Consider the following 14,495-nt stretch of genomic DNA (forward strand, 5'->3'; position numbering starts at 1 on the left):
GGGAAAATCTTGCAAAAGAAGTAATTTTTATCGCTGTATTTATTGCTTGTCTAGCCCAATCACAGCCTAACTTCTATGCCCAGGGGAGACACCACTTATGGCTTGGCACAGTGTGAACTCAAGATGGACAGAAGTAGCCAAAAGCCAGTGCTCTGTGTACATTTAGGCTGTTTTCTAGTGACAGGATTCTCAAACAAGAATTTTTAAACAGCTGTCAATCCTAAACCTATAACCCTATGTTTAAACTAATACAACACTGCTAATTCAGCTTTGAGATATTTCTACTTCAAAAACTAGTAACTGCAACAGTGTGCAAGGAAAGCTTTCATTCTGGTTTCATGTGGGTTTCATTGTGATTTTATTCTGTGAAGCACATGAGCTGCAACATGGAAACATACATAAGACTTGAGTCTTTGGGCAGTGCATCCTGGGCATTATTTCCTGTTTGATCCTGTGAAAATATCCTTTACTAAACACAGCTGAAAGCTGAAGCTGCTGGGACATGCTTGGAAACCAGGCCAAGTTGAATGGTGTCATTTCACCACAAATAGATGTATTCATGCAGCAAACAAAGGCAGTTTAAATTTCACTGTCTGCTGAGGACATCAGCCCTTCTGAACTGAACTTCATATTCAACAGGATCAAGAGAGGTAAAATGCATGGGTTATTACAAATTTTCTGAAGATTATACAAAAACCTAGCTGTTCCTCCCAAATCTTTTTTGTCTTTAGAGTCAAAGGATTATGTACCGAGCCTGCTTGGTTCTGTCAAGAAAAGCGGGAGTTTTGTATTCTCTTTCAACATCTGTGATAAATATTTGATCTGTGACATCCTGGTTCTGGGGAATATCACCAACAGGGATGCTAAAAATAAATATTTTGATTGTAAGCAGAGTGCTGCTAAGCATTTTTGGAAGTAGTAAAAGATACTTTTCAAAGAAGCACACTCTCCAGAGAAGGTGAAACACTAATGTGATCAGAGAATGCTGTGACTTTTGTGTCTTGTATTGTCACCTTGTTCTTGTCTCCAGTGCTGACTGACTCTTGTCCTGTCACCTATTCTCTTTCTACTCTGATATAACCACTTATGAAATATTGCAGTACTTTAAGTTACCATTTAAAGGACTTTGTTGAGAGTTAACTCTCATTTATACATTGAGGTTCTAGCTTGAAAATGTTAATAGAATAGTGTACAGTGTCTAGTAAGGGTGAATTCATGTTTCTATTTTCATGGAATGTTTGTCATAACAGTCTTTATCCATGAGGAATACTGAGAAGCGCATATTGTCCATCATCTATAAAGGAAAATCATGACACTGTGATACTAAGCTTTCAACACAGAATATTTTAATAAAAATTAAGAGTATTTGATAACCTTATTATGAAGTTATTAATGCCGAATGTATATTTTATTATGTATTTTTATTTCTGAGCAACTATTATTCTTCTACAAATGCCTTTTTACATTGCTTTAAATTTCTTTGAAAATCTTTGTCAAATTTCAGATCTCTGTGAAATAGCTGAAAGTAAGAAAGTGTTTAGAGACAAAAACCGCAATGTTATTTCTTTTGGGGTTATGGGGGATGCTGGTGGTGGTGTTATTTGTTCAATTTGTGTTATGTTTGGGTTTCTCCCACAGCAGCTTCTTTTTAAATCACAATATTTACTATACAGCGGCCATCTGCAAATACAGTCAGCCACAGGATCTAGCTGATTGTACAACAACCAGTATGAGAAAGCTTTTGTATATTTTGGGGTCCCTAAACACTTCCAAATTTGCTTTCATATAGTCTAGACAAGTAGGAGACAAGCAGTGCTGAAAACTATCAAATTAGTCCACCAATATGCTCTGCTGCTGCTTTGCATTCTGCTTTGCTCTGTGCTACCAGCTGGGGGCTGCTATTCTAAATTTACTACAAATGCTTTGAGCTTGAGCTGTGGCTTGTCTATTAGACAAGAGTATGGTTGAGAGAAAGCTGATCATGGGATCTGGCAAGCATAAGCCTTCTCACAGACATGTCCTTATCTCTGTTGCATGGATCTACTTTGCAGAAAAGGGTAAAACCAGAAAAATGTACATCTGACCTTATGCATTGGCTTTCTTGAGAAAGCTTAATAAGATGGAAATATTGCTGATTCCTACTATCTGTAGAAAATAGAGTCTGATAAAAAAAGGGGCAGCACAACCAGTAAATGTGGATGCATATGATAGAGAATATCTTAACACAGTTTTAAAAGAGAAATATTATATTGTTAAAAATTTCATTAGGATAAATAATGCCTTATCTCACTAGAGATCATTTTGAGCACATTATAATAAAAAGTACTTCTTTTTCACTCACTTAAAGTTGTTAGTTTTATACATAATGATATAAAGCAGCTTCCTTTCTCAGGACTCTCCGGAGCATGGAAAAAAAATGGTACAAGATGTTCTATCTTACATTTTTGGCAAGCTATTTAACTGCTTTTGCTGAATCACATTTTAAAACCTTGACAGTAACTTAAAGGGCCATGGATTTCAGCTTTGCTCCTAACACACCATAATGTCATAACTCTCCGCAGCAAGGCAGGGATGAGCAATTTTAAGCAGTGCAATGCACTCTCTGTGTGCATGTAGTCCCTCATCCCTCCTTAATAAGCATGCAGAGACATATTTTACAAGACACAGCAAGCCAGGGGAAAAGCACCCCATTAATCTCCAGCAACTGGAGCAGTTTGTTTTGTAATGAAATTTTGTTCTGTCCTTCTAATACAAACTGGTGCCTGCTTACTGCTACTTTTTAGGTTCAAAAGAAGAGCTCTTTGACAGAAAATTTCTCACTGAGGGTCATGCATTTTCTACAGAAACTTAATGCTGAAATACTTTTCCTGCAGAAATATACTCAAGAAGGAAACATCATGCTCTGAGTTCATACGTTGTTGTCTACTTTACTTCTCTTGACCAATAAAAGGAAGAAAATTTCTTTGTGCAATGCAAGCATGAAACCCCATGGTTTATTATTAATCCTGTTCCATATTCAGGCTGATAGAGGCGGAATACCTTAAGGCTTCTATTCTGGGTGTCTTTTATTTCTTTCCAACCACAGTAATGTTCCTGATTGATAAGGCTGGTCCCCATTAACAATAACAACTGAAATTGTGGACCTGCTTTGATTTTCAGTGTTTAGACAAGTAAATTTTGTACATAGCTTGAGACCATGAAGAGGTGTTTTTCTATATCTGTGAGTAAATCAAAATTATGCATTACTATCATAAGCAATTGTTAAATAAAAGTCTTTCAAAAAAAGTACTGCTGGCCTGAATTTGATGTGTTGTCCAGTTGGTTCTGCAGGTATTTCTATATAAAGAAAATATACTCTAATTCATAGAAAAAAATCTCCTTTAATTCATAAGTTCATTACCTCACACCTCTCCTTAGGAGTCAGTTGTCTGCAGAAGATTTCTGTAGTGGAAGACAGTTCCTTATTGACAATTCTACCAGGCCTAAGCTCTGGATCTATTTATAAACATTTAGTTTCCCTTTTCTATGGACAGCACAAAGACTTTCTACAGGCCTTTACCAGCCAGAAATTTTCAAAAACTTTCTGACAAATATGGTGGGGTTTAATATTTAATAATTGTATAATAATTGTTGTATAATAATTGCTGTATAATATCTGTTCAAGGAGCTGCTATTGTACATATTGAAAGAAGAGTTTTTGAGGGAAGGGGTGGACCAGAGAAGTGAAAGCTGCAGCTGATACAATGATTTGGATGGCCTTGTGCTAGAGATATTAATATTCAAAGTAAAATCAAAAGCAAAAGTAGCACAAAACAACCTCTCTTGTTAAAGTACTAAAAGCAGCAGATGCCCAAGGCTTTTAAGGAGTTATTAAAATGTTAGGGCTTTACTACAAGTCAGAAAAAGTCACTAAATAGTAGAATTAACTCTTAAATAAAGCAGAATTTGTTTTGTTTATAATCCTGAACCAGAGTATTTATTGTTTGAGAGAACACTGATATATGGAGAATTTTTTCAGAGTAGCAAAACTTCACAAACTTCGTAAAAAAATAGTATAAATGGTTGGTTGAATATTTCCTGACATAGAGCATGACTTTTTCTTGCTTATTTTTTTTCACTCCAAAATGATTCATATGCTCAAGGTATACAAACACTGTGATATAATTCAGTTCGTGAACTTGCACAAGGTCAATAATATATTCTGAGTAATTTTCAAATAATCCACATTCAAAAAACTTTTCTTCTTAGTAATTCAGTTGTTATATTTCAAAAATTTCAAAGGAAATCTGGATCAGTTTCATGCCATTGGCTGGTCAAAACCACAAACATGATTGCAATTATTATTGTTCTTTTAGATAATTAAGCATGTAAAAAATGGACAAAGACTGCAAGATTAATATGCCTCTTAATACATCAGAAGTAACCAAAATCGTCATATGAATCATTAATAAAATTCTGCATAATTGATAGTATTTTTTTCTGGGAAGGTAAAATATGGGTTTTTTCATACTTAGATTGATTTTAAAATTATCCCTCAATTTTTAAAGTCTTGCACATGGAGGCGTTTGGCATGAAATGTAATAGAATTACATTTATTCCATGGTGATAATTCTGGATTAATGTTTTCATTTTTGCAGTGTATAAATGCATTTAAGTTCAAGTTAACTGAAGCTTTGCAGATGATTTACAGTGGAACATTAAGAAAGCAGACTCAACTGTCATTCTGGATTAATTAAACCCTAATATAAAGAGAATTTAGTGAATATCTACAATCCTCATTTTGCTTGGAACCAAAACTGAGGAAAAAACCCTCATGAATATGAGACTATTTTTTTTCCTCTCAAATATTCTTTTCTAATCCTGTTTAGTTGCTTTAGAATCCCATTACTTCCATCAGAGGAACAAAATTCTGCAGCTGTGTAGGCGTTTGCAGAAAAAATAGTGGTAAAACTACATTTTGACATATTAAAAACAGAATCCATACATCTTCAGTGGTTTGAGCTAATGAGATTAAATCTTACTGTTTCAAAAGAATTTCTGTCACTTCCCAGCAGGTTTTTGAAATTCAAAATTTTTTTTCATGAAGATTGTAAGACAGTGCTCCTTAAAATATGAAAATCAGTCTTTTAACCAAAACATTTTATCCAAATTCTGTATAAGATGCTGAATCCTTTTATCTACATTGCAATAATGTGTACAGGTTTTGTGGAAATAATTGGAGTGATAGAAAACATTTATTTAGTTCTTACAATTATTCGACTGTAAAGTAAGTGAATACCTTCACTCCAGAGAGAAACTTTGTAAAAAGTTGTTAGAATGACCAAAAGAAAAACTAGCAGCTAATAAAAATATGGAAATAGATTTAGAAACAAGTTTACCATAATGAAAAGAAACTTTGGTATTTCCTGAACTCAGTGCTGCCTATGTTCTCAGACTGTCATGATCCCTGGGTGTTTGAATAATTGAATTTTTTGGGTTGGAAGTGACCTTGAAGATCACCCAGGTCCAAGTTCCGTGCTTCCCTGCTGCCTGCCACTGTCCACCAGACCAGGTTGCTCAGAGCCCCATCCAACCTGGCCTTGAACACTTCTAAGGCTGGGGCATTCACAACTTCTCTGGACAACCTGTTCCACCCTCACAGTAAAGAATTTTTTCCTAACATCTAATCTAAAACTACCCCACTTCAGCTTAAGGCCTTTCTGCCCTGTCCTACATTGTAAAAAATCCCACTCCAGCCTTCTTGTAGCCCCCTTTAGGTCCTGAAATGCTGCTATAATGTCTCTCTGAAGGTTTCTGTTCTCCAGGTTTAACATCCCCAGCTCTCAGCCTGTCTCCACAGGAGAGGTGCTCCAGCTCTCTGATCATCTCTGTGGCCCTTCTCTGGACTTGCTCCATCAGGTCCATGTCCTCTCCTTGGGGCCCCAGAGCTGGATGCAGCTGTCCAGTGGAGTGTCATGAGAGCAGGACAGAGGGGCAGAATCCTCTCTGTCTCCCTGCTGGCCATGCTGCTCTGGGTGCAGCCCAGGATATGGTTGACTTTCAGGGCTGCAAATGCAGATTGCCTGCTTTTCATCCACCAATACTTCCAAGCCTTTCTCTTCGGGGATGCTCTCTAAATGTACCTACTCACACTGGCAACTAATTTATGAAGATCAAACATATTTAGCTATGAAAGACTGTTAAGAGTTCAGCTGAAAGATTTTTTGATATATCCAGTTAATGGTATTAAAACTGTCTAAATTAATTTTCTGCTCAAAAGGTACAAAACTACACCCTCCCCTAGGCAGGTAAAACCTCCTAATACCTGGATGTTGTTTCACATAGTCTGCACCAGCTTTTCTGATCCTAGCTGATGATGGAGCATTACTCACACTGTTATAATTTTGGATTTATGGATAAATTTTCCAGATTAAATAGGAAGTGTTTACTGCTGCTTGGGAGTACAGGAGATCCTAAACAAGGTTATTTTTGACAATATTAAAGGTATATGTGCCTGCAGCTTGAGTACAGGCAAGTTCGCCTTTGTCTTGGCTCTGAGTAACTCAAACAATTACATAGACCTAAAAGCCTGATTTTATCAAATGTCTTGCACTGGCTGCCAGTAAACCAGAAATTATACCTGGAGGCACTACAGTTGTGACTGTTGATTGCACTTGTGTAAAGACATTGGCACTACATGATTATTCAAGTTTTCATGCAGGCATCTGAGAAATACTGCTTTAATATTTGACTTTGTTATATTGACTGCACATAAAAAAAACCCAAACTGGGTTGCATTTAAAATATAAGTAGCAAGTAAATAAAAGAAGAAGAAGAATAATGCAAAATTTATTTTCCTTTTACTCAGAACTCCCTTTGGAGTTTGAGAATTCTTTTCAGCCTAGCTGACCAATCAGTACAGAATCCTTGAGTTTAGTTTAGATCATCATCCTGGAAAGATGCTGGCCAAGAACCTACTGACTTGAATTATCAGCAGAAATCAAGTCAGCCTAAAGATATTACAGATTTGTGAAACAATAACTTTGCCAAACATTAAAATGTTGTCATAGTATCTGCATATTCTTTTGTGCAACTAGATGATTAAAAGGAAAAAATTTGTTCACACTTCATTAACATTTATTAAAGTGCTAGTGTAGTTAGCCATTCAAGGAAAGAATATATTCAGGACAAATAAGTTGAATTTCAGAAATTAATAAATAAAAGTAATTATACTTCAAGGAAAATCTGCACCAAAAGTCTACATTAATTTGTCTCTAAAAATACTTATTTGAAGAATATTAGAAAACCATAGGTCAGTAGGTCAAATTCAAATGGCTTTATTTTAAATAAAAAGAAAGTGAAATTTGCATGACTTGGTGCTTATTTATTAGCTACTAGTGTTCCAGAATGGTGTTCAAGATAATATTCAATGTAGTGAAGCAACATCTGAAGTATCATGTAGAAACATGGTTCCTAACATTTAAGAAAGGAATTTGTAAACAATAAAAATTGAATTATCAAGGAATGTATCTTAGAGCTGTTTTATAGCAAAGGAGACTAAAATAATTTTGTCTGTTTGCCCCATAGTAGTTATGGCTGCTTTTTTATAAAAAGTACGTTCCTTATGTAATCACCATGGAGGGAGAAGAAATGCTTAAGCAAAATGAAAAAATCAGGGACAAAACTAAAAGCATATAGATTATGTATAAAGAAGAAAATGTATTGTGGGGATCTATTCTTGTGCAAGATGTCTTTTGCTTCCCGCAAAATGGGATTGAAGTTCACTGTTTCCATTGACTTTCATGTATTTCCCCTCTATGTCACTGGTAGCTGGTTTGACAGAGTAGAAAGCTCATGACCTCTTGTGCTAAACTAAACTCTCCCTATGCTCAGTTTTTATAAATCCCATTTCAGGGAACAGATACATGACTGAGGTCTCATCTGAGTTTTCTCTGGAGCTTATGAGAGTCACCACTTCTGTAAATAAACAATATAATGGCAGATATAATCCTAGGAATGACAACATTTATATCTCCAGAGGAAGATGCAGAAGGACTGTCTTACAAGGAAGGTACTTAATGTACTGCTGTCAAAGAGTAAAAAATCAGTGTATTTTTTTCCAGAAATACAGTTATTCCCCTATGCATCAATTCAGTGTAAGACAGCACTGCAGTCATATTATAGACAGTGGAAACTCAGAACTGTTAGTAACATCAACAAATTCCCTTTATATTTTCCCATAGTATGCTTTGCTACTTATATAATTCTCAAAATGTAAGACTACATTGTTGTGTCAGATAGAATGGAATACCTAAAACAGTAAGTGGCTTGTATTTTGATAACAGAAGGACTCTAAATCCTAAGTTATGCCGTGATTCTGTGGCGGTGGTGGAGCCACCATCCCTGGAGATGTTCAACAGACAGCTGGACGTGGCACTTAGTGCCATGGTGGAAATCGGTCAAAGGTTGGACTCATTGATCTCAGAGGTCTTTTCAACCTAAGTGATTCTGTTACTCTGTAACATTGTTCACTATTACATAAAGCCTCTAAATTTCCCTATACAAGAAGATAAATCCCTGTGTATTAATATTTGTATATTTTGATATCTGATGGAGGTCAGGTAATCAGCCATTTAGCTCCCTGCTCTTCCATCAGCTGGATCTCCTGGCCTTTAACAAGCTAAAGGCACATTTACCTGCAGAAGTGTTCAGCTGCTGCCTGGCACAGCTGTACAAGACAGCAGGTGGTGGTGCTGCTGAGTTTTAGTAATCACAGTAGAAGCCTAGAGTTGAAGTTCTGAGGAGGTTTATTGTTTTACTTAGAATTGAAAGAGTTTAGTGACTAACGCTTCTTAAGATGAAAGAAGAGGCAGAGGAGGTTTAGACCAAATTCTCATCACTGTGTTATCTCTCCGAGAGTGACCTCTCAGTATTCTTACTGGGTGTCCGCACAGGGGACCAAGCAGCAGCTGCTGCAGCAGAAGCAGTTCATCTGCCCTGTAAACAGTTTGTGACACACCTCCAGAAAAGTCAAGCCGGATGATTTGTTTCTCCAGATTGCCAATTTCAGCCAAAAGGCCTAATCGGGGCTGCAACATAAATATCATTAACATTATCAATGCCATCTGCAGGTGTTAGTAATATGCTTGAGCCCTTTCTACTTTTATAGCAGAGTAAGAGGAAAGATTTGTAGAATAACTTCACCTGGCAAGATGGGCCAACTGCCTCTAACTATTATGGATATAATAACTTCTAAAAAAAATCTTTGTGGCTATATAATTATATATGGCTGTTTAGTTTTGCAAAAACAGCATAATTATTGTCTGAGATGTAATGAAGGAGGTCCTGCTACATACCTTATCTGATAATTTAAATTCCAAGCCTACCTGAGACTTTTTCATTAGGCTAAATTTAGATTATCATTCGTTGTTTGTTTTTCTTTTAATTTAATAAATTTCTACATGATATTTTTAGTATTTAATAAAAACAATCAAATTCCATAAGATCAAAGGCCTAATTTCCAGTTGGCACCTATATGTATGTAGGTATGTATGCATACACGTGTATGTTACATGCTCTAATATCTTACAATTACATTTTTCTAGAATTAGAACAGATGCACAAATTTCATTTTATGTTCTAGTTCACACATTTTATCTGTTTTAGAAATATTTCTCAAACTATGGAATCCCTGCAGGCTCTTTAAAGCCAAATTTCTTGGAGTAAGAGGAGGAAATGTAACTTTCTAACTAGCTTATTTTGGCTCAGGTTTTTTTGAGGCAGATGTTACAAATGACGAGACGTGTCTGTTCTGGGCCTCAGTATAGAAATTATTCACCGCAGCAGACAGAGTCCTTTCAATTTTACTGCCAGTTATGAGCTTGTGAGTATCACACCAAAATGCCCTGATTAGATTTTTGTTTTCACTCCCTCATGATTATTGGTAGGACTGGAACAGAATGATAAGGATATTCTTTCTGATAAACCTGATTTTGAAAGGCAGCTCACTTTCTATTTCTTTGTTCACTTGGTTTTGTTAAATTAATCTAGCTATTAGCTCTATCAGTCCTTATAAGAACTCATCTGCCTCGCCTCTTGTTGTTTTCAGGATGCTTTATTTCTCATAGATCTTTTATAACGCTGTCTTGCCTGAAGTCTGAAATGCATGAGGAAAACTCAGTGTTATTGAGGGAGCAGTTAATCTGTATAAATAGATTTTTCCCTTTCTGTTCACCTTGTGTATCTTTTAAAACTGAATATGGGTATGTTCTGAAGATTTTTTTCCTTCATTTCAGATGGGAGCCCAAAATCTAAGAACCATTGTTTGAGGTTTTTTTTTTGTGAAATCTATTTTTAAGTATACCTAAGTCTGTGTCCTGTTTCTGAAACCTGTAGAGTACACTGCATGCAAACAAGCCAGTTTCCTCTGAAGCCTCATAGTTCTTTGTAATCTCTAGTTGTGATTGCATATAAAATGCCCAGTAATCAAAAAATTATTAACAATATGACCTTGAAGATGTCCCTTTGACTCTGGGCAAAGAGGTGGGGGACTGGCATTATTATTTAACGAGTAGGAATTTTAATTTGCCTAAGATCATGTGACAGAGCCTATGGCTGAGGTTGTGGGTACAGTTCTGATCTCATCTAAGGTGATAAAATTTGATTTATCTAATCTACTCCAGTGCAACCAAGGCCTCAGCCCTGACTGATGGTATAGTAGAATAATTACAAGGAAATCCAATGAACTAGTGTGTGATGGCTTCAATAATTTCCCTCAATCAGAAGATTTTTATATCATGACCTAATACTATTTGAAAAAAGATATAGCAACCACCATGGTGCTCATTATAATAAACCAGATTGCTGGCTTGGTGTTCTAACACTTTCACAAACAGGATGTTCCACACTGAGTTTTGCATGAAATGTGTGCCCCCATATACCTCAAAATAAAATGTCTTTAAAATTATTTGCCTGTCAATGATGTTTACATTGTTTAGGCTATTAAATTCTTTAGACTATTGCAGAATATTCCCTTTTTGCATTGCAGTTGTTAAATTAATATATAATTACATAAATTAAAATCCTGTATGGTTCAGGATAAACATTTTTTTAGGTTCAGAATGAATGTTCAGAACACACATTTGAGAAAAAGCTGAGCATATATTTGTAAGTATTAAAAGATGTCTTTCTCAATGTGTCTTTCCTTGAGTTGCTGTGCTGCAGTTCACTGTATTTTAGCCATGGAGAAAACCACAATGTTTGCCAGCTCACTGTATGTTTGTTTCCATTCTTGTTTGCTAAATACTGATTAAGAATAAAAATTAATTCTGAAATCCCAAATGTTTATAAAACTGATGGGCAAAAAGCTAAACAAAATGGTGCCTTATTTTCCCTAGCAACAGTCATGCATGATAATAAATGTCACAATGGTTTTTAAAAAAGATGGTTCATGTTTAGGTTTAGTTATCAAAATCCACAGCATATAGGCTGACAGCTTTTGAAATACATAAACTATTTCTGTCTTTTTTTGTTTCCATAGCAACTGAGTGCTCAAAGCTTTAGTTTTGCACTTGTGGGAGAAAAAAACACCCTCTCAGAGTATGATCTGGAATAGTCTGGAACAAAAGAAGAATGGGTGAAATGGAAAATTAAGCAACTACACTGACATCACCACCCTCTCCCTCAAAATAACCCAAAAGCCAGCCAATCCCAAAAAAGCCTAACACAAAGCATTTCTCCTTCACTTTGATATTATGGATTTTTTTTTTTAGTTGATGGATGCTTTGCCTTGGACATTTATGTAATCAAAGGCTGGCCCATTTTATTGTGCAGTGCTTCAGGAGAGTAAAATGTTCACAGTGACATTTATTTAGATGATCACTTTGTTCACCTTGAAATGGAATTTCATTATAAACACAAGCTTAATAGATAGTCTATTTATTTTTCCATAAAGAATATTGCTGTTCAGAAATGTGTCATTGAGACTCTGTCACTGTTTCCAGTTTTGATTTGTTTTCCTTAAAAACCTGTTTTAAGGAGGAATGCTGTTTGCTTCAAAATATTTTGGTAAGATTTGCCACATGATGGTGATTATTTTACCAAATTGAAATAGATATTTGTGCATATGTAGAAGGATATTTATTTAAGTTGCAAAACATTCATTAGGAACAGAATGGAAAGAAACAAGGTAATGGGAGTTATGTTATGTGGGTAATATATGACTAGGAAATGCTACAGTTTAAAGGGTTTTCAAGCATACTCATTTTTCCTGTTTATTTCCTGAAAAAAAAAAAAGGTAAAGGTAAGAAATGTAAGAGAATGTCCCTGAACTATTCATCCCCAGCAAGAACTAGCAATGCACATTCAACAAATGATGCTTTCAGGCATTCATGGGAATGGATATAATGTTTTCCATCTATACAAATATGCAGATTTCACCTTAGTCTTACTGGCCAATTTGTCAAGTACATCAATACAATATAGTATTAATGAGAGAAGATATTATTGCTACATAAAATATACAAACAGATTTTAAGTGCCATGAAATTTGTTTGATCACACTATTCTGTGCCATTTCTCTTATAAAATTAATTTGCATGTAATAATCCTTCCCTCTGTGACAAGAGGTGCAACTGGAATAGATCAACTGTCAAAAGACACCAAACTGATTTCAAACTGAACTGTTCTTGAGTCATATTAGGCAAATTGAAGACAATAAAGATACCTATAACCTGTGATTTTAAATTCTAAAAATTTCACTTGTCAAAAACATAACCTCTAGAAATAGGTTTAAATTTGAACTAGCTGCATACAACACTGTACACTATGATAAAAGCCAATTTAAAATAGGCTACAGTGGCAGTACTTTCCCTTTAGAATATTAACACTGACTTTTACCGAGGAGCCATTATTTCTAATGCATAGTGTCTGATTAACCAAAACAGCTCCTAAAGAGCCATTCCAGTCTACTGGTTAAAGGCCATGTAAAAAGGCATATGGAATATGGATAAATACAGTCTGGAATGGCTTCCTGGTCTCTGTTTTGCTTTGTCGAATAAATATATAAAATATTCCTTTCAATAGTTGAAATACATACTGGTTCAGTAGACCATGAAGACATCCTATAGCATACAGAACATGTGCCCTTTAAAGAGAGTACTTCTGAAGTACTCACTACTCTGGTTTGGATGAAGCACTCATATTTTTTTATGTCTGTAACAGCCATTTGTAGATATGTCTTTGTGATAAATTTCAACCTTCCATCCCATTTATTCTTTTGTTATGATCAGTAAACCTTAGCTTTTGTTTAGAACAATGTGAAAGCTGCAACCACTTCTATTGTCTTATTTTTAGCAGCTCTACATTTGCAGCTGAGAAAGGAATGGCATCAATCAAAAATTGCCAGATTTGATAAGAAGGAAAATGATAATTTGAGGCACTATATGAAAATTTTGGAAAAAAAAATAGTTACATTAAAAACTACTTTGTCTGCAGCAAAAGTTGAATATTTTGTGAGCTTTCTAAACTTTTTAGTGTTATCCACACAGAAATACACCCTGAAAAATCCATATTTAATATATATTTGAAAAATAAACCTGTTATTTGAATCATGGAATCATAAAATGGTTTGGGTTTGAAGGAGTCTTGAAATTCACCTAGTTTCAACCCCCCTGTCCCTGCTGTGTGCAGGGACGTTTCAACTAGACCAGGTTGCTCAAATCCTCATCCAGTCTGGCTTTGAACACCTTCATGGATGGGTCATCCACAGCCTTACCAGGCAACCTCTGTGAGTGCCTCACCAGCCTCACAGGAGGGAATTTTCTCCTCATATCTAATCTAAATACACTTTCTTTCAATTTGAACCCAGTCTCCCCTCCCTCTCATTACATGCTCACATGAACAGTCTCTCTCTGTATTTCCTTCAAGTTTGATTTAGGTTCTGGAAGGCTGCAATAAGGTCACCCTGAAGCCTTCTCTCCTCCAGGCTGAACAAAAAATTTGTCTCAGCCTTTCCTCACAGGAGAGTTTCTCCATCCCTCTGATCATCTTCAAGGCCCTCCTCTGGACTCTCTCCAGCAGGTCCATGTCCTTGCTGTGCTGGCACCCCGGAGCTGGTGCAGGTGGGGTCTCAGCAGAGCAGAGCAGAGGGGCAGAATCCCCTCCCTGCCCTGCTGCCCACACTGCTCTGGATGCAGCCCAGGATATTTGACTTGTACTGTCAAATTTTGGCAGATAAATGTTCTACTGTTTTACAGGCCAGTGCTTCATGTGCACATATTTCTGATGAAATTTACAGAATTTTGAGTTACAAGTTACAAAAACTGCTTCTGAAGTAGTTCTAAGGATGAAGATTCCACAACAACTCTTGGCAATCGTTTCCAGTGGTCGAAATTAGTGAGCTGATAAGCTTAGTAAATTGTGTTTGAAAGAGCTGGATGCACTCAAGGATCCAAGTCTTTATGAAAAAATTCTCCTATACTTATTTTAATGTAATGTTCTATTGTACTTTATTTCTT

At 35.9% G+C, this 14,495-nt stretch overlaps 1 long non-coding RNA gene across 1 annotated transcript in view; it reads left to right on the forward strand.

The window, feature by feature from the left end:
* The first annotated feature begins 561 nt into the window (after window positions 1–561).
* LOC148184005 (uncharacterized) overlaps window positions 562–14,495 on the forward strand; it is a 51,828-nt gene continuing 37,894 nt past the window's right edge. The window contains exon 1 of the long non-coding RNA XR_015772950.1: window positions 562–650. This is a non-coding gene — a long non-coding RNA (uncharacterized LOC148184005). The remainder of the gene's footprint in view (window positions 651–14,495) is intronic.

The sequence above is a fragment of the Pseudopodoces humilis genome, chromosome 7, assembly GCF_049639895.1.
Source record: "Pseudopodoces humilis isolate 2021_Gansu_Grassland_sample_001 chromosome 7, ASM4963989v1, whole genome shotgun sequence".
NCBI lineage: Eukaryota > Metazoa > Chordata > Aves > Passeriformes > Paridae > Pseudopodoces > Pseudopodoces humilis.